The following is a 20159-nucleotide window of genomic DNA, read 5'->3' on the forward strand; positions in this document are numbered from 1 at the left end:
AGGGAAAGGATATGAATATTAGGAGTCAGGGATCAGGGGGAGAGATCTTAGATGCTGTCTACCAACCACACTCCCCAATGGCCATCCCTTTCTTGTTTCTCACAGGCAAATCTTTGTTGGTATCTGAATTCGTATACTAGTTAATTTGCTTTTTTTTTTTTTGCCACTAATCACTTTTCTCTTTTTATTAGAGTGCTTTCATACATACTAGCTATTGACTATTGACTAGTGATAAATTTAATTCTCAATGTATTTCTGTCTACCAACACATTGTACATGTAGTATTTTTTTTTTTTTTTTTTTTTTTTTGCGGTACGCGGGCCTCTCACTGTTGTGGCCTCTCCCGTTGTGGAGCACAGGCTCCGGACGCACAGGGTCAGCGGCCATGGCTCACGGGCCTAGCCGCTCTGCGGCATGTGGGATCTTCCCAGACCGGGGCATGAACCCGTGTCCCCTGCATCGGCAGGCAGACTCTCAACCACTGCGCCACCAGGGAAGCCCTTACATGTAGTATTTTTGACTAAATATTGCTGAATGCTTTCTATTTCTGTCATAATGTCTCCTAACAGGAGAATCAGTTTCTTGCTACCTTCCTATGCAAACTGTCACCTCTAATATCATGAACTCTCCAACCAGAAAAACCAACATAAGCTTGCAAAATACCCAGTGGAAGAAAACTTGTGAAATGATCCAGCTTTTATTTTCCCATTCTGGACTCAAGGCATGATGCCATTGTGGTTTTTAACAGTGTAATATTTTTAAACAAACTTCTACTGCAACAAAATATTCTTCTTGAGATCAAGAAACAGTTCTAACTGTTTCTTGTCACATTGCTTTGAACATGGTGATTTACAAGTATTTGAATGTATGAATGACTAAAAAATCAAATAAGAATAATTTAGGAATCTATAAAAAAAGAAACAGTCCTAATGGCATTTCATCTGTATTTTCCACAAAAAGCACTTTGAAATTGCTGATTAGCACATGACCTTGAGATAAGTACACAGAATTTCTGTCTTCTGCCATATAGATACAAACCTTGTACACTGAAAAATTAATCTAAAACTTATTCTAAAGAAGACTGGTTTATAGGCTAACACCCATTCCATCTTATTGAAACCTAAATCTAGACAATAATTTTATAAAACATAGTGTAACAATTTCATAAAAAGTAGTCTAACAATGAACTGATATTGGCATCCTCACCTCATAAAATGTGGGGAAAGGAAGTAATCATTATTTTTCACATATTACATTAGTCAATTAACACTCTACATTATTTATTTCTATAAATTCTTCTGTAAAATTTTTAATGTCTTTTTCAATAGCTTACAAATACATTGCGTACATTAAATTATACTCTCGTACCAGAAATGCTTGACTTGCTTTAAGAGAATCCAATACTGACCAATCACAAATGAATGCCTATTATAAGCCTGTTAAATGACAGTGATGATTATTTTCTTCTTAGAACATTGTCCTTTATTCATTTCTTTTAAAAATAATAAAATACGTTTAAATAGTTATGCATGCTAATTATGAATATATTATTTCTATCATTTTTACTACTAGCATCAAAGAAAAGCACCGTTGTGTTTGATTTTAGCCATTGATGATTTTCCCCCAAGGACACGGTCAATTGGAAGGCCAAAAGAATTGTTGGTGATGCTACAGAAACATTTAAAGAATAATATTGCCCCACATGATACACAGAGCTCTCATAAATTAAATGCACCATCTGCTGCTGTTTAAATGAAATAACGGTTTAAAAGCTCCACAAAACCTTATAGCAACTTCAGAAAACATATTTTTTACTACAAATATAAGATCTATAAAACTTGATTCCAGAAAAAAAGGAGGAAACCACAAAGTCCTTGAATTCCCTCTGAGATTAAGTTAGAATCCAGATCTTCCTGAATTCAATTCATTTTGCATCAGATCTTTAGTTGATCTGGTTTCCCAAAAGGTATAAGTTTCGCTTTCATAATTCATTCCCAGTTTGGCCTGGAATAAGATAGCTTACCTCCACATTCCTGGCAAGCAACATTTCTTTGCTGGAAGAAAAGTTCACCTCTTAACTGAATGTTTGGCTAGAGATCAGGAAAAAATAAGATCTGATTTCTTTTACACTTGACTTCCTTTTTCATATGACCCTTACACAGAATTGTCTTTATTCTTCACTCTGTCAGCTGGAATACAATAAATTATGCCAGTTCCTGTTGATCTAGCACCCTTAGGAATTCTTAAACATATTCCACAAATAATGTGTCTTTCAGTTCATTGAAATCTAGCAGCTTGAGAATACATCTCAAACAAAGGGTGTGAAATGTGTCTTCTTTACTTCCTAAGAGGCCTAATGTACCAACTGCCTTTAAACTGGTGTTTGATTTTCCAGGCTTCTAACTAGTGCCAATGTTTCTTCTTTACAATGTTGCTGATTCCTCAGTTTTAGCCTCCTCTCTTTTTTCCTTCTGGGCCTGCAAATTTCCCTCATCCAATTTTTAAACTGCTGTTGCTTTATTTACACAAGGTAACAATCTCCTACCAACTCTCCTTCCTTTCTCCCCTCCTCAGTCCCGGAACAGCCTGGTCAACAAGGAAGGTATGGAGGAAGGAGATAGAGAAACCTGTGGGTTCTAAAGCACATTTACATGAAGAGGATGGTTATAAATATTCCAGTTCAATATAAAGTTTTTGCTATGCCAGTTTATGAATGAGAGAATTGAACTATCCATGTATAATGAATAAAAGATTACATTATGTCAATCTTATGATGAAATAAGACAAACATACCAAGAATGGTGTTTAATAAAATTTACCAATTGTTGAAATCATATAAATATTTTCTTGTTTGACAAAGTAGAATACAAGAGCTTATACTACATGGGAGGTCCTCTGTTATTGCTTAGCTCAGATATCTCTCTATATCGATACTGTATGTATGTATCTATACCTATCTACCTTTCTATCTATCTACCTATCTAGCTATCAAGAGAGAACACCACTGCTCCACTACTAATATTATATACCCCATAGGGTGTCTGGTACAATGTCTTGAACATTGCAGGCTCTCAGATCCTTGTTTAGTTGGTTTGAAGTGAGTTTTTGAGTAAACATATATAAAACAGAAGAATCTCCTGAAGATTCAATAGGAACAAAGGTCTATGAAGTGTTTTCAGCTGTATGTTTACAGTTAGAAGGAAAATAAAGAAATGTATTAGTCAGCGTCTAGTCAGGAAAACAGTGATTACACCAGCTATTTTAACGGAGAGAATTTAATACAGGAAATTAGTTAAACCAGTGCTGAAGGACTACAAAGGCAAAAAACGAAAAAAAAACCCCAACAACAACAAAAACTGAAATAACACAGAGAGAGTAATTTCAAGGGGCAGACTTCATCTCCGGGGCTAATGGAACAAAAGAGAACAAGTGGTCATTAGACCCTAGAAGCTTACACCAGGCTTCCCCTATGGCTGAGACCCACAACTCTAAGGAAAGCTGCTGTCTGGTGATGCTGGTACCCAGGAACTCTGAAGAGGGACTCTGAACCCACACCTCTGAGGATCTGGGCACCAGGTGGCTGATGCTGGTATCTCTGATATGGCTAGGTAGGATGTAAAACAAACAAACAAAGAGAGAGTAGAAATTGTAGCCAGTTACCACCGGCACGAACTGTTTCCACCCCTAGTAAATGATCTGCACCACCCTGATTTATTTCTGACCTCTTGTCATGCTACCCTCTCCCTAGCTCACTCTGCATCAGCCACAGCTGCCTCTGTGTTCTTGTCTCAGGATTTGGCACTGGCTTTTGCCTTCGTTGGAAGCCTCTTTTCCCAGATTCCCATGTGGCTCACCCCTCGCTTCCTTTAAACCTTTGCTCAATGGCACCTTCGCAGTGAAGTTTTCCTAACCAGAAGGAAAACCTTCTGGTTAAGAAGATTCTAGACTGCAAATCCATTTGTCCCTCACTCTCTCTTTCCTTGCTTTATTTTTCTACAGAGTCCTTACCACTTATAGTCTAATATATCAATATATAACTTATAATGTCTGCTCCATGAAGACAAGTTTTTGTCTGTTTTGTTTACTCTCTGTCCATAAGCACCCGGACAGGGTCAGCCACATGCTAGGTCTCAGAAAATATTGTTGAATGAGTGAATTGGGGCAGAATAAGACATTGCAAACACTGGGGTGCTGAAAAATGTTAGCTGTTAAAGAAAGGTAATGAAGTGTGAAGCAAAAGGAGGCTGGTGGATTTAGTGATTTTGTGGTCACTGATGACTATCAAGAGGTAGTTTTAACAGGAAATAGAAATCCTATTTTAAAAGCATGAGGAAAGCATGGGCATTAAGGCAATGAATGTGAAGTCTTTTTTTTCCCCAAAGATATTATTCCTTGAATGTACAGAAAGACATGGGAAAAAGTTATTAATTTTTAAGAAGATAATTTGGGACTATTTTTAGGTTGAGGAGTAATACAAAACAAGAATTTGATAGTTTTTAAAACACATTTTTGACGGAAAAGGAGGCAAATGATTGTGAGCATAAGTAACATAGTTAAGCTTAAAAAATAAATATTCTCTTCTGAGACTGGAAGAAAAGCAGGAAAGTGAAGGTAAAAAAATTTGTTTCAGGGCTAAGAGGAGAGTTGCCAAGTACCTCTGAATGCCTTAGAAAGTTAGGTCATCTAGTTATACCATCTGGTCAGAACGAGAAGGGACAAATGTTCTATAGCAGCAGGAGGGCCCCAGCAAGCGAGAACTACGAGTGCCCAGATTACCTGTCCTGCACGTTGAGGCTGTGGTAGAAGAACATTCACGTGGTTCCTCAACTTTCTGCAGCAGGGTTTCGCAGGGCAAGCGCAGGATTAGAGGAAGGCGATTTGCATTTGTCAACGTTGCTTCTGAATTGAACAAATGGCAATGATCTGAGAGCAACTGGTAGAAACAAGGCAGGTGTTGACTTAAGCTTTTCTCTTGGATTTGGCAAGTAGAAAGTGAGGTGGAAGGAAAGAGAATACCTGTCATTGGCTTAGGTTTTTGAGCAATGCAGGATGTGTGGTGGGGAAGATCCAGCTTTCATTTAACATAATTGGTAGAAAGAACTTTTTCAACAACATTAATAATGTAGGAGATGTCCCTTCAGCTGCAGCCAACTCATACCACCTAAGTACACAGCGGAAAGAGATAGATGGTTAGCCTGCAAAGAGAATTGGAAACAGGACTGGAAAAAGGGAATGAAAATTGCACAGAGTGTAGGTGAAGTAAGCCTTCTGGGATAGTGACCGAGGTCACATGATGAAGAAAACAAGTCTGTCAGGAGTAGTCTTGAGAGAATTTAGGAAAAAGTTAACCTCAAAGTAATGCATTCAGATGATGTATTTGTTCAGTGTGGCAATTCTCATGTTTGACCTTAGTAAGACCCTACATCCACTCCTCAGTTCACCTTGTGAGACAAACAAGTGATTCTATAAAACTCAAGGGACACTGCCAAAACGTCAGTCTGTTAAAGTCACTTTTTTTATTTTTGAGAGTAAGAAATGCATTAATTAAAGTACATGATTTCTGTGATCATATGCTGATTGGTTGCTTTCAAACACAGATTTAAAATTATTTACAAACAGTTTTGAAGTGCTTGAGCTCCTGAGATTTGTGGTAGATACATAATATATAAGGAGGTTAAAGCAATGTTGGTATACCAAAAACTAAATAGAGAACTTAGTTTGCGTCTGTATAAATCCCTGGGTTCTTTATCAGAAGTCCTTTCAGTTTTTCTTTCTATATTAAATTCTGAGTATTTCAGGGCATAAATTTCCCAGTATTTTAAATATGCTCCTAATATATTTAATTTTCTCATTTACATCATTTCAACTTCTTCAAAATAAAGTTTAAGAAATAAAATGTAATTTGTCATTTTACAGACTGATAGTATACAGTCCAAGATGGATATAATTAAGAACTATTGATAGGTGGTCACAAAGCACCGAGCTGATCTCCCTGTGCTATGCAGCTGCTTCCCACTAGCTATCTATTTTACATTTGGTAGTATATATATATGTCCATGCCACTCTCTCACTTCATGCTTTGTGACCACCTACAGGAGTGGGATGGGGGATGAGAGGGAGATGCAAGAGGGAGGAGATATGGGGATATATGTATACGTATAGCTGATTCACTTTGTTATAAAGCAGAAACTAACACACCATTGTAAAGCAATTATACTCCAATTAAACTGTTAAAAAAAAAGAACTGTTGATAGGAAACAGTATTAAATAATTCTACAATTAAAAAAATAATTACAAAAAGTCTAAATTTTTGAAGTCACTATACTCATACTAGTTATTTATTTTCTACAGCTCTGCATTATCCTGCTTTGGTCAACTCTCACATCTGTAATATTTTAGTCATGCTGTTTATTTGGCTGATAACATTGTATAATGCCTAGTATTATAGTATCTCTATTTCTCTTGATCTAATTAAGTTCACCTAGGAAAATTCTAGGAATGCAGCCTTCAAATGGGCACCATGTACAAAACATTTTTAACCAGTCTATGCTTGGGGTGGTAAGTCATCTATGAACAGCTCATACCTTAAAAATTAGAAATGCCCACAAGGCTTTTAGTGTTGTTTATGAATGGTTATAAATAATGCAAACCATCCTTCCTTATCATGGAAGTTAACTAAAAATTTAATAATGTGTAATTGAGAATCTACTTATGTTTTTAGTTTTTTAAACTGTCTTCTTACTGTCATTCATTCGGAATATAGTATTTTGGAATTAAGTGGAAAATGTCAAAAGGATTCTAAAATCTTCATGAGCGCTGTTAGAGTACAAAACTCCCTGCTCTTCATTTGACAGCAGAAACATTCATATTTGCTAAACGTACTGGACATGAGATGAAATATACATATAAACCATCTTTTAGTTCAGGCACATGTCCTAAAAATAGTCTATTTGTACTATTAATCCATCAACCACCTCTTTCTGTTAGCAGAATTTTATACACTGAAAACACATGCTCTTCAAAAATACACTCAACTTGTAAACCAGGCCCACAATGCTTTTAAAAGTACTTTCTTTATCAATGAAAGAATCTAAATAACATGCCAAAATGTACCTAGCCAACATATGCAAGATTTGACTTGATTTGGTTATGACTAGTCGAATTATTTACTCATCTGCTATATGACCTGTAATGTCACCTAATATTTCCTCACCACGCTTTGAGGTTTAGAAAAATGTGCCACCAGGATATAGTACTTTTCTAGAGGATAAACGTTGACTTTCTCATTAAACTCCTCCCCTACACTGTAACTATGAAGCGTCTTTGAAAATGTATGGCAGTTAATGTAATGAGACTGTAAAGAAGCTCATTGCCACGAGAGAAGTTTTTGTAAAGTTTTTTTTTTTTTTAATATAGTGGGTGCTCAGCAAACATTTGTTTAAGAAATATTTCTTGACATCGAGGGAGAATTAAATGCCTGCGTGCAAAAGAGAATGAGACCTAGAGCAAGGCGGAGAAAGGGAGGGTGAGGGAGAGAGAGAGGGAATTGGGAGGGGACAGCTTTTGCTCAGCAAAATCTTTGGATAAAACTTTGATTGGACCAGTCTAAGTCACTTGACTATCTCTAACCAAACACTGTAGCCGTGGAAACCAAATACTTAGCCATATTCATATAGAGTCACATATTTTCTTTAGAACCACACAGATCCCCAAACAGAAGTCAGTGACCCCTGGGAAAAGAGAAGGAGGGAAAGGAATTAATAAAGGAATTTTTTAAATGAATGCAATGTAACTGTAATTACTTGGATTCAAATCAAGAAGGACAAACATGCCCTCTCAAAGTTCTTTCATGCTTTTCGCAGACATAGAGAGGCTATCTGCATCTGTCTATTTGACCAAAGACTTGCCCTCACCAGAAAACGTGCTCCATGAGGGCAGATACCCTGTCTTTTTTTTCTTGTGGCAGTTCATCCGTTTTATCTCCAAGGCTTAGTACAGTGGCTAGCACATATTAAGAGCTCAATATATATTTGAAGGAGTGAATAGAATAAATCTTAGGTCTCACCAAACATTTTAATACCCATGTAGCATACTTTCTGTTATATTCCAAAATATGTTGTTAAAATCAAAATTAATAAAATATCTGAAGAATTTTGAAAGGCAATTTTAATGGAAACATTTAAAAAATTTTTAAAAATATTCTGTTACCTTGAATATCCATCTACAGGGAAATGTTTTCCTAGGCTCTGGCTACACGACCACAGGTGAATTGGATCCGTGTTGAAAAACTAATTGAGCAGTGCAGCCAGTCTGTTTTGCTGAGGGCTGTTTACTATATCGCCAGTGTCAGGACGACTAGTACTTCTAGTTCCCCACTGCTGCATACAGGCATATAGATGAGTCATGATTCACCGTGCCAAGGCACTTTTCAGATTTTTCTGATTCTTAGTTTTAGTCCTCAAACCATGCTATTTGATATTCATGAGCATCTCACATTATTCACCAAAAGCCTGAAAGCGGCAGAAGTTATACCCATTCTTAGAGATTTTTCCAAGGCCCTTGATGAAAGCAAACACAGTAGCTTCAGAGTCAATGGAAGTGTCTTTCCTGTTGTATGTTTTGACTTAGATTTAGTTGTTTATATTCAATAGTTTTAGGTGATCATCTTAACACCTTTAAACAAATTTATTTTCTGCTAGAAAGAAAAATAAAGTCTAAATGTAATAGTTTTTAGTTTGACCATAAAGCAGGAAAATCACAAAGAGGATTCAATCATCATGTCCTAGTATAATGCACATGAAGCCTGACTGGTCTGCTCATGCATAGAAGTTGGCCTCAGGATAGTGTTTTATTAAAAGAACTCAGAGTCCAGCAATAGCAACAGATTCATTTAAAATAAATTGTCTAGTAGTCCTAGGGGGGATCCTAGAACAGAAAATAGACATTACCAAGAAACTAATGAAACTTGAATTTAGTTTGGAGTTTATATAGTTAATAATACTGTAAACATTAATTAGGTGAGACAAATGTACCATAGTAATATAAGATGTTAACAAGAAGGGAAACTGGATGTGAAGTATATCTGTACTATCTTTGTAACTATTTTTTAAATGTAAAATTATCTAAAATAAAATTTTGTTTTGAAAGCAAATTACATTGAGATTACTCTCAAAGACACCGAAGATTCAATTCATTATACATGCCAAAAATAATTGAAATGTAATGCTTTTCATTCCTTTTTCCTTAGTATTTCACATATAACTGCCTCAAAGATTCTCTGCTATTCTACATGAAGATTCCTAAATTTTTATCCTACACATAGACTGCTGGAGTTAATTCATTCTCTTGCTGATCCTTTCTTCTTTCTCCTGTTTTTAATTCTTCCCATCAATATCTCAACTTCTCTGTTACCTGTCTCATTATTTAAACATATGCTATAAAATACTTACTTTGCAATCACTCAGCAAGACAGAATTCTTGGTTGTGTGTGAGACAACGACTACACATATTAATAATTTAGAAAGTTATAAATTATAACACAACAGGCTTTCGGCAAAACAATTTATTATAAAATAATTCAAATGTGGTTCACTAATGACTGAGAAACAATACTTCTTTTAAATAATCTACCTATATATATTGAAATATAAATGAAGGCTGGATATCATCAAGTTGTTAATTCTCTAAAAGTTAATGGGTGTAGTTAAAGAAACTCTAAAGAAATTCCTTCAGAATGTTTATCAAGCTTGAAAACTGATTCTAAAATTTGCATAGAATAGGGTGGCTTCAGAAGTAGCCTGGATAGTTCAGAAAAGAGAACAAGGATTAAGAGCTATTCTTATAAGGCAGAATTATCACCATCTGTTATACCTATATTTTATAGTATTTTCACGTCCCTTCTACAAATAAAAAATGTTTCCTAACTGAATATTGTCCTTTTTTTCCATTGCGGTACCTCTTGTTTCTATAACAATGCCTGGCACATAATATCACTTTAATATCTGTGTTATAAACCAGTTATACATTTATAGTCTTTAAGTCAGTGTAGTAATTGTGAAGAGTAGTCAAACAGAAAAAGACCAAGAAACAAGCCCAAGCATACCTGGACCTAGGAATATGTCAAAGGAGCTATTAAAAATCAGTCAGAGTCAAAAGGAATCTGGGTTCCATGGTGAGTCCTGTCCAATTACGTAGCTGGGACATGAAAAGAAAAAAACCCTGGGCCTGAAACTTCTTTTTGTGCCAAAATATGAAGAAGCACTCAAAGAATTATGGGGATACATGTAAAGGTAATAGAAGTCATCTTGAAGGGGCTATCTCTGGCCAAATCTGGGATAATTTATACATCAAAATAAATAATGGGGCTTCCCTGGTGGCGCAGTGGTTGAGAGTCCGCCTGCCGATGTAGGGGACACGGGTTCGGGCCCCGGTCTGGGAAGATCCCACATCCTGCAGAGTGGCTGGGCCCGTGAGCCATGGCTGCTGAGCCTGTGCGTCCGGAGCCTGTGCTCCGCAACGGGAGAGGCTACAACAGTGAAAGGCCCCGGTACCACAAATAAATAAATAAATAATGATATTATAATCTATTGAACAAATAAGAATCATGAGTTGACATTGATATAATGAATGAATGGCACATGAATGAAAGAAGTGGGGGCATTCTTCCATGCTAACTCATAAATGTGGAAGAAATAATAGAAGTAGAAAATTACCATTTGCCAACCATCCTAAGGACTTAGATGCAAGAGGGGATTAAATGTAAACATATGGGTGAATTTAGAAAAATAGTGACTATATAAAATACTAATAGTGTAGTTCAAATTGTTGAGTTAAAATTAAACAAGCCAGAACTAAAACACCAGACAAACTGGGAGAGGTTGATGAGAGTTAAAGCATACTATTATATATTCTTTGTATTGATTGGAAGGAGAAAGAATAAAGGTTGATTTTGGAATTCATTAAGTTAAACATACATATAAAGTTTCTAGGTTTTTCACTAAAGGTTACAGACAAGTTGTTGGCTGAGGTTACAGTGATCTAAAGACTGGATTGAGGCTGAAGAACCTCTTCCAAAGCAGCTCAGTTGCGTGACCGGCAACTTACTGCTGGTTGTTGGCAGAAGGCCTCGTTGCCTTGCCTCACAAACCTCTCCATAGGACCATTTTATAGGTTGTCTATTATATGTGCTTTTTAAAAATGTATATTCTACGATTATTGGATATGGTATCACAAATACACATTAGCTCAAGCTTTTTATTTGTATTGCTCAAATCATCTGTATTCTTATTTTTTAATTTTAAAATAATGTACAACGCAGGTATAATAAAGCACACGAATCTTAAAATTTCACAGATGCATACATCTGTGTAACTACCACCCAGATCAAGAAATAGAACATTACTAACACCCAGATATCTCCTTCAGGCCCCCTCTGAGTAACTACCTCCCCGAAGGGAACCATTATTATGAATTTTAACACTGTAGTTTATTTTTTCCTGTCTTGTAAAAAAACTAAATAAATAAAATCACGTGATACACACTCTTTTATGCCTGGCTTCTTTTGTTCAATTTTATGAGTTTCAACCATGTTGTTGCATATGACAATGGTTCATTCTCTTTCATTGCTATATAGAATTACCTGTATGTTTACATGAAAACATTAATTTTTTTAGCTGTTAATGTCCATTTGGGTTATTTCTACTTTGCAACTATTACAAAGAATGCAACTACAGACAACTGCAGTTCTATAAACCTATATAAACTAGGATGAAAATGCTGCATTGGAGGTATGAATAGGTTGAATTTGTTTGTTTTTGTTTTTGTTTTTGTTTTGCGGTACGTGGTCCTCTCACTGTTGTGGCCTCTCCCGTTGCGGAGCACAGGCTCCGGACGCGCAGGCTCAGAGGCGGTGGCTCACGGGCCCAGCCGCTCCGCGGCATGTGGGATCTTCCCGGACCGGGGCACAAACCCATGTCCCCTACATCAGCAGGTGGACTCTCAACCACTGCGCCACCAGGGAAACCCTGAATATGTTGAATTTGAAAGGAATTTCCACATATTTTTCCCACATGGTTTTACCAAGCTATAGTGTTTTCAAAAGCATATGAATGTTCCAGGTGTTCCACATCCTCACCAGCCTTTTATATAAACAGTTTTTATATATTTTAAAATTTTAATCCGTCTGATGTATACATAGTAGAATGTGTTTTAATTTTAATTTGCGTCTCCCTGATATTTAGTCAGTGGTGCTGGTACAGATTCTAGGTGTTTGTTTTTTTCTCTCAACACTTTAAACATTTCACTCTATTCTCTTCTTGCTTGAATGGTTTCTGAGAAGTGAGATGTAATTTTTATATTTGTTCTTTTATAGGTAAAGTGTTTTTTTCCTCTGGCTTTTTTTGGATATTTTCCTTATCTTTGATTCTCTGTAGTTTAAAAATGATATACTTACAGGTAGTTTTCTTGGCACTTATCCTGCTTGGTGTTCTCTGAGCTTCCTGAATCTGTGGGTTGGTATCTAGCATCAATATGGGGAAATTCTCAGTCATTATTACTTCAAATATTTTGTATGTTTTCTCTCTTCTCCTTTGGTATTTCCATTATGATGTTACACCTTTTATAGTTGTCCCGTATTTCTTGGGTATCCTGTTCTGTATTTTTCAGTCTTTATTCTCCTTGATTTTTAATTTTGGGGGTTTCTATTGAGATATCCTCAAGCTCAGAGATTCTTTCTTGAGCCATGTCGGTCTACTAATGAACCTATCAAAGGCTTTCATCATTTCTGTTACACTGTTTTTGACCTCTAGCATTTCTTTTTGATTCATTTTTAGAACTTCCCTCTCTGCTTACATTGCCCATCTGTTCTTGCATGCTGTCTAGTTTATCCATTAGAGTTTTTATCATATTAATCGTTATCATTTTATATTCCTGGTCTCATAATTCCAATATTCTTGCCATATCTGAATCTGGTTCTGATGCTTGTTCTGTGTCTTCAAACTGTATTTTTTGCTTTTTAATATTCCTTGAAATTTTTTCTTGGTAGCCACACATGATGTACTGGGTAAAATGGACTTTGATGAATAGGCCTTTAGCAATGTGGTGGTAGAAGGAGGGGAAGCATTCTATAGTCTTACAGTAGGTCGTAGTCTTCTAATGAGTCTATGCCTCTGGACTGTGAACTTCACAAGTGCTTCTTTCTTATCCCTCATCCCCCTACCTCATTATGTGGGACATGATGGTTACTGTGTGCTGGAGTTGGGTATTTCTCTTCCTCTCTGTGGAATACTAGAATTGGCTGAAGATGGTTATTTTCCTTCCCCAAAGCAGTCTAGGCTGTGATAAAACCCCAGTACTTTAGACTATGGTAAAATAGTTTCTCCTGAGTGTGACTCATTAAGAACCTTTTAGACATTATGCTAAGTGAATTAAGCCAGAACAGAAAGACAAATACTGCATGATGTCACTTGTATGCAGAATCTGAAAAAGTAGAACTCATAGGAACAGAGGGTAGGATGGTGATTACTAGAAGTCGAGGATGGAGGAAATGAAGAGATGTTGGTCAGAGGGGACAAAATTTCGGTAATAAGATGAATACATTTTGGAGACCTAATGTACAGTATGGTGACTATGTACAATACACAACATATATACTATACTATGTACATTATATTCAATAATGTATATTGGAAATTTGCTAAGAATAGATCACTTGTTCTCACCTCACACACAAAAATACAATATTTTATATATTATATTATACTACATACAGTATACTTTATATAATAATAATGTATTACATACTTGAAATTTGCTAAGAGAGTAGATCTCAAGTGTTCCTACCACACACACACACAAAAATGGTGACTATTTGAGGTGATGGATACGTTACTTAGTTTGATTGTGGTAATCATTTTACAATGTACACATATATCAAAACATCATGTTGTACACCATAAACTTATACAATTTTTATTTGTCATTTATACCTCAATAAATCTGAGGGAAGAAAAGAATGAACATTATTCTCCCTGCTCAGTTGGGATGCAGATGTGATGGTGGGAGCTGGAGCAGCCACTTTGGTATCAGACACAGAAGCCAAGGGTGATGGTGTCAACCCTGGGACACTGACCTTGGGGCTATTTTGTGAATAAGAAACACATTTCTGTCTCATTTTTAAAAATCCAGAATGATATGGCATATTTCAAAACGGTTCCTTTTCCACATATTCTGCCAGAAGAAGGGGATTTGACTCTCATATTTAACTGTGAGAATCTGGTTAAACTCCTAGAGGTCAAGCTTACATAAGTGTGGGAACCCCCTGTGACTAACCCCCCTCCCCAAGAGTTTTTTTAACTCTCAGGCTTGTCCACTCTGAGCCTCTAGCAATTTGTCAATTACAATGCATGTTGTCCTACCCTGGCACTGGTTCCTGTGAAGGTTCTTGCTCAGAGGGTTCCTGCTCTGGTTAGTAAGTTGTGATTCTCTAATCTCCTGGCTGGCTCTTTAATTATGAGGGCTGCACTTTGCTCTGTGACCTCACTTCTTTAATGGATCTAATAAAAGTTGTTTTTTCAGTTCTTTCAGCTTTTTATTCATTGTTAAGATGGAGTGACAACTTCCAATCTCCTTACAGCTGGACCAGAAACCAGAAATCACCCTGGTTATGCTTTTAATTTCACTTTATCTGTCTGTACTTCTACTCCAGGCTCTCTACCCAAGTTGCAGTTTTTTCTAATGTTCTCTGCTCTCTTATATGGTTACATCAGAAGTGAGAAAACTCTTTTCAAGAAAATTAGCTTTTAAAGGGAAAAGATGGAGTTATAGCTAGTGGAGAAATAATGATGAGACTAGGGTCATGATTTGATGAATTGATTAAAGAGTGAAGAGAGATGTTGAAGTTCCTGGACCAAGAATGTAACTGATGAAACAAGACCCAGGAATAAAAATGAATTTGACACAGCTCTCTTCTAAGGATGACAGAAGCTTAAATATCTCATTATTCTTAGGCAGAGATTACTGTTTATGTTTAGAAAGAAAAGAAATCAGAGGCTCAGAGAGGTTAAATGACTTACACAAAATTACAATGGCCAATTAGTGTAAGAAAATTCTTATGTATCAGATACACCAGTGACTGTCAGAATTGTGTTTTAAATACTTTGCCACTCCACAGAAACATTATGCCTAAAAGCTTCGTTCACCATGAGGTCTGTACCTTAGGACCACTACTATTTTTTTCAGAAATGAAGTTAGTATTACAGGGTTGTTTTTAACAAAATTGACTCTGTCAGAAATATTTTTAAGAAAACCATTAGGCCAGCACGTGCCTAGTGCTATGGTTTCAGTTTGGGCCTTCCTTCTACGAAACCATTTCTTCTGAACATAAAAGGAATTTTATACTTAGCACCATTTCATCTTGATTATTTTGGACATGATATAAATATACAGTTACACACAGGAAAGTAAGAAATGGAATTTTATTTCAGAATTATCATGGTATAAGGTGAAATAGATATGAATAATGAGAAAACTACACTCTAATACTAAAGGAGTAGCTGAAACCATGGTACTTATTCAGTGTACTTGCTTTTGCAGTATAATGATGAAATTGTGCAGGCACACAATGTAATAAATTAAATAATATATCAACTAAGTACTATTAAATCACATTTAAATATACTATCCTTGATTGCTTGAGTGAAGTTCAGCGTATACACCAGGGAAATCAAGTTGTTTTAGTTGTATGGTCCTTAAATAAATTATGCTTTGCTAATGCATTTGCTTTTGCACAAAATTTTGTTCTAGGCAAAAGAGAATTCTAATAGGAGCATACCTTGTTTTTTGTGTGTTTTGCTTTATTGTGCTTCGCAGATACTGTGTTTTTTAAAAATGGAAGGTTTGTGGCAACCCTATGTGGAGCAAGTCTGTTGGCATCATTTTTCTAACATCATTTGCTCACTTCATGCCTCTGTGTCACATTTTGACTATGGAATTCTCACAATATTTCAAACTTTTTCAGTATTTTTATATTTGTTATGGTGATCTGTGATCAGTGTTCTGTGATGTTACTATTGCTAAAAGATTACCACTCATTGAAAGCTCAGATGGTGGTTAGCGTTTTTTATAAAGTATTTAAAAATTAAGATATATACTATTTTTAGACATAAGTCTATGCTATTGCACACTTTAATAGACCGCAGTGTAGTGTAAACACAACTTTTGTATGTACTGTGATACCAAAAATTTCACACGACTCATTTAATGTGATACTGGTTTTACTGTGGTGGTCTGGAAGTGAACTGGAAGTCTCTCCAAGTGTGCCTCTATAAATCCCCCAAATAAGATAAGATTACTAGAATTTTCTCTTATCAGAATGAGAAATGCAGTCATTCTCTGGGTCAAAAATCTGTCCTTGGTAGTTTTCATAATAAACATGGCATTGTTTTAGAGTAAAAAGGACATTTGGTTTTGTTAAAAGAAGTGGATTATACAACAGTCTTTGCCGCTAATTGTATATACAACTTTGGGATAGTCATCTGGCTTTGCCAGACTTCAGTTTCCCGACTGGAAAAGGAGAGAATTATATATACCAACTCTAAGATTTCTGGTTCTAATATTAAGTACCATGAAGAAAGAGCTTACCATGTACTAAACAATTTATATACCTTTTAATTTTTGTTCATAATCTGTAAGAGACGTATTACTATCATTTTACAGATGAGAAGCTGGAAGTTCAGAGAGGTTAAGTATAGTAGTCCCTTCCTTATCGGTGGTTTTGCTCTTTGAGCTTTCAGTTACCTGCTGTCAACTGCAGTCCAAAAATATCACATGGAAAATTCCAGAAGTAATTCATAAGTTTTGAGTTGTACGCCATTCTAAGTAGCGTGATGAAATCTCATACTGTCTTGCTAGGTCCTGCCTGGGACGTGAACCATCCTTTTGTCCAGCATATCCTGCCTAGTAGCCACTTAGTAGCCATCTTATCAAATGGACTGTTGAAGTATCTCAGTGCTTGTGTTCAAGTAACTTATTTTACTTAACAGTGGGTCCAAAGTGCAAAAGCAGTGATGCTGGCGATTTGGATATGCCAAAGAGAGCCCAAATTGCTTTACTTACATTAAAAGGGGAAAGTTCTTGACTTACTAAGAAAAGAAAACAAAATCACAAGCTGAGTTTGAGAAGATCTACAGTAACAACAAATCTTCTATCTGTGAAACTGTGAAGAAGGAAAAAGAAATATCTAGTAGTTTTGCTGTCACAACTCAAACTTCAAAAAGTTATGGCCACAATGCATAATAAACACTTAGTTAAGCTGGAAAAGGCATTAAATTTGTACAATAAGATATTTTGAGAGAGAGTGACCACATTCACATAACTTTCATTACAGTATATTGTTATAATTGTTCTATTTTATTGTTAGTTATTAATGACTTACTGTGCCTAATTCATAAATAAAATGTATCATAGGTATGTGTGTATAGGGAAAAAAACAGTATATATAGGATTCGGTACTCTCTGCAGTTTCAGGCATCCACTGGGGGTCTTGGAACGTATCCCCCATGGATAAGGGGGAAAAAGTGTAACTTACTCATGGTAAGATAGCTAGTTAGTTGTAGAATCAGGATTTGAATCTGCTTCTCAGTCTCGAAAACTGATTTTATTCCCTTATTTATACCCATTATTTTTAATTAATGTGATCTCCTGCCCATCTTTGACCTGACACTTTATTAATCCTTGTAAGAGGAAGAAGAGACAAATGCATTAAGTTCTATTGTCTTTCCTAAGGAAACACCAAAAAAATCCCACAACACACAATAGAAGGAAATCATCACCGAAGGGCTGCCACTTGACATAGCCTCAGACAAATAGTCACACTCAGTCTCCGAAAGGATGTAACAATGCTGCTTTGAAGATGCAAAAACTGAAATTCAGAAGATTACTACCCGTGCCATTGGCACACTTAGCCAAACCTACTTATAATGGCACATAAGTAGGTAGCTTTTGTTACCTATTCTCCACAGTTATTTTCTGATGCTATATTATGTCTGCAGATAATTTTTTTCTCCTTGTGGAGGTGGAGGAAAAGGGGAATTGAATTTGCAATCACTGAGCATTCCGTGTAGGCATTGTGGAGATGATGCAGAACTATCCCATGAGGAAGGCAATAGTGAAAGGGAGTGGAGATGTACACCTTCCTTGCCCTTCAGATGAGCACTATTGCTGACAAGTAATGAATGGATAACCTTGGATCTCTTTTGAGTTTTGCATCTAATTTGAAATTGAAGAAAATTTTTATAAATAGAATACTCACAAAATAAATTCTAGTTGAGTGATTCCTTTGATTCACATGCACATTCTTAGAGACTTTCTGGGCCTATCTGAGATCAGCCAGGTTTTTCTGTTGGGGTGCTGGACCCTTTCCTCTTCAAGGTTATCTGTTGCCTAGTAAGCCAGCCCCTGTCCCCACTTGTCTAGAAGGAAACACTACACCACCACAGGTCATGAGACCTGGCTTACAAAAGGCTTCCAAAGAAGTCAGATATCTCAGCCCAGAAGTGAGGTGAAGGCGTTTACTCCCCATGGGTTGAATTTTGACCAGTGGGAAAGCAAGAATTAGTGGAGACATGCAGATAAATTCCCCCTTCATCCGACCTCCCATGCGTGAGTTACTCTGAGGTAGCGTATGTCTGTATAGCCCATCCAGAGAAGTCCTGCATACCAGAGCAACACTGTGACTCTTCACAGCATCATGAGACAGTAGCCAGCACGGTAATGTGCTTCACCTGCCTTCTCATCTTTCCTTCCTCCCTTCCATTTGCACTCACGCTTGCTCTTCTGGTTTTGTACTCCCTCCAATAAAGCATCAGCACTTGCATCTTTGCCTCTGATTCTGTTCCCTAGGAAACTTAGTTTATGACAATAGATCTGCTGAACTATAGAGATGATAGAGTAATTTGTGAGAATTGAGTTGTGGGAACCTGGCGACTAAAGAAAACCACAGAGAGTAACCTGGGTTCTCTCAATTGGAAGTGGAAGCTGAAGGAGAGATGGAAACTAGCCTTTATTCATGGTATGCTGGACACAACATCTCATTTAATCATATTATCCTCCTTATAAAGATAAGGAAACAAAAACTTGGAGAGGTCCTGTGGCTTACCCAAGCCACAGGTTTTATGGAAGAGTGCCAGGATTCAGAACTAGGTTTTTGTTTTGTTTCGTTTTGTTTCGTTTTACTCCAAACTGTAAAGTGTCTCCTATTAATAAATGGAGGGGAGGGGCTGAGAGAAGACATATTTTTGTATGCAGATCCCCTAGTTAAAATTTCAGTATAATAATTCAGACATAAACAACTAAATTAGGAGCTCATCCTGAGGAATAAAAGGAGATATTAAAATAAAATAAAATAAAAAGACAAAATATTATAACCATCCTATCACTGAGCTTCTACTAAGTTGCATCCAATAAAATAATTTCATTTAGGAAAAGAATGCAAACTCTTAAAAAATATGACTAGTGTTATGGAAAAAAAAATCACTTCAATAAGAAAGAAAGAAAAATCCAAAGGCCCATTGTACTCTTGGCATATAGTTGGCAGATATTTAAAAATCCAAACTCCAGAACAGAATGTTCGAGCTTTTAAGGGAAATGCCCGGGGGCAATTGGCCTGGGACTGGACCAACGCTCAGGCCTCTACACTGGCACGGAGTAGTCAGCACTGAAATTGTCAGCACAGTTGAAGGCATTTATGGGAAAGCCAAGATTGAAGGTGAAGGGAAATGAGATGGAGGAAATGAAACGGCTGTATTATTCAAATGTGCTGCAGACAAATCTTCAGCTCTGGAAAAATGCACTCTGTATTCCAGGTAAATGTATTAAGTTAACTGATTCCAGGTGTTCTCAAGGATAATTGATTCATTCAGCAAACATTTTTTAAGTACCTACTATGTGAAAAGCAATGCTATAAAAAAGAATGCATGAACAGCCTTCATTCATTTCTGGAATTCTTCCCAATTCAAATCCTCAGTCTTTATTTTATTTGCATACATTTACAAAATCAGACTTTTCTCCAATGTAATTATTGGTTAAGAATCTAGGAGGTGAATATGCAATCTTTCTGCCTATTTACCACCTACACTTTATCTCAGAGGTTTTCTCCCCCTGTT

Source organism: Globicephala melas, chromosome 17 (genome assembly GCF_963455315.2).
Source record: "Globicephala melas chromosome 17, mGloMel1.2, whole genome shotgun sequence".
NCBI lineage: Eukaryota > Metazoa > Chordata > Mammalia > Artiodactyla > Delphinidae > Globicephala > Globicephala melas.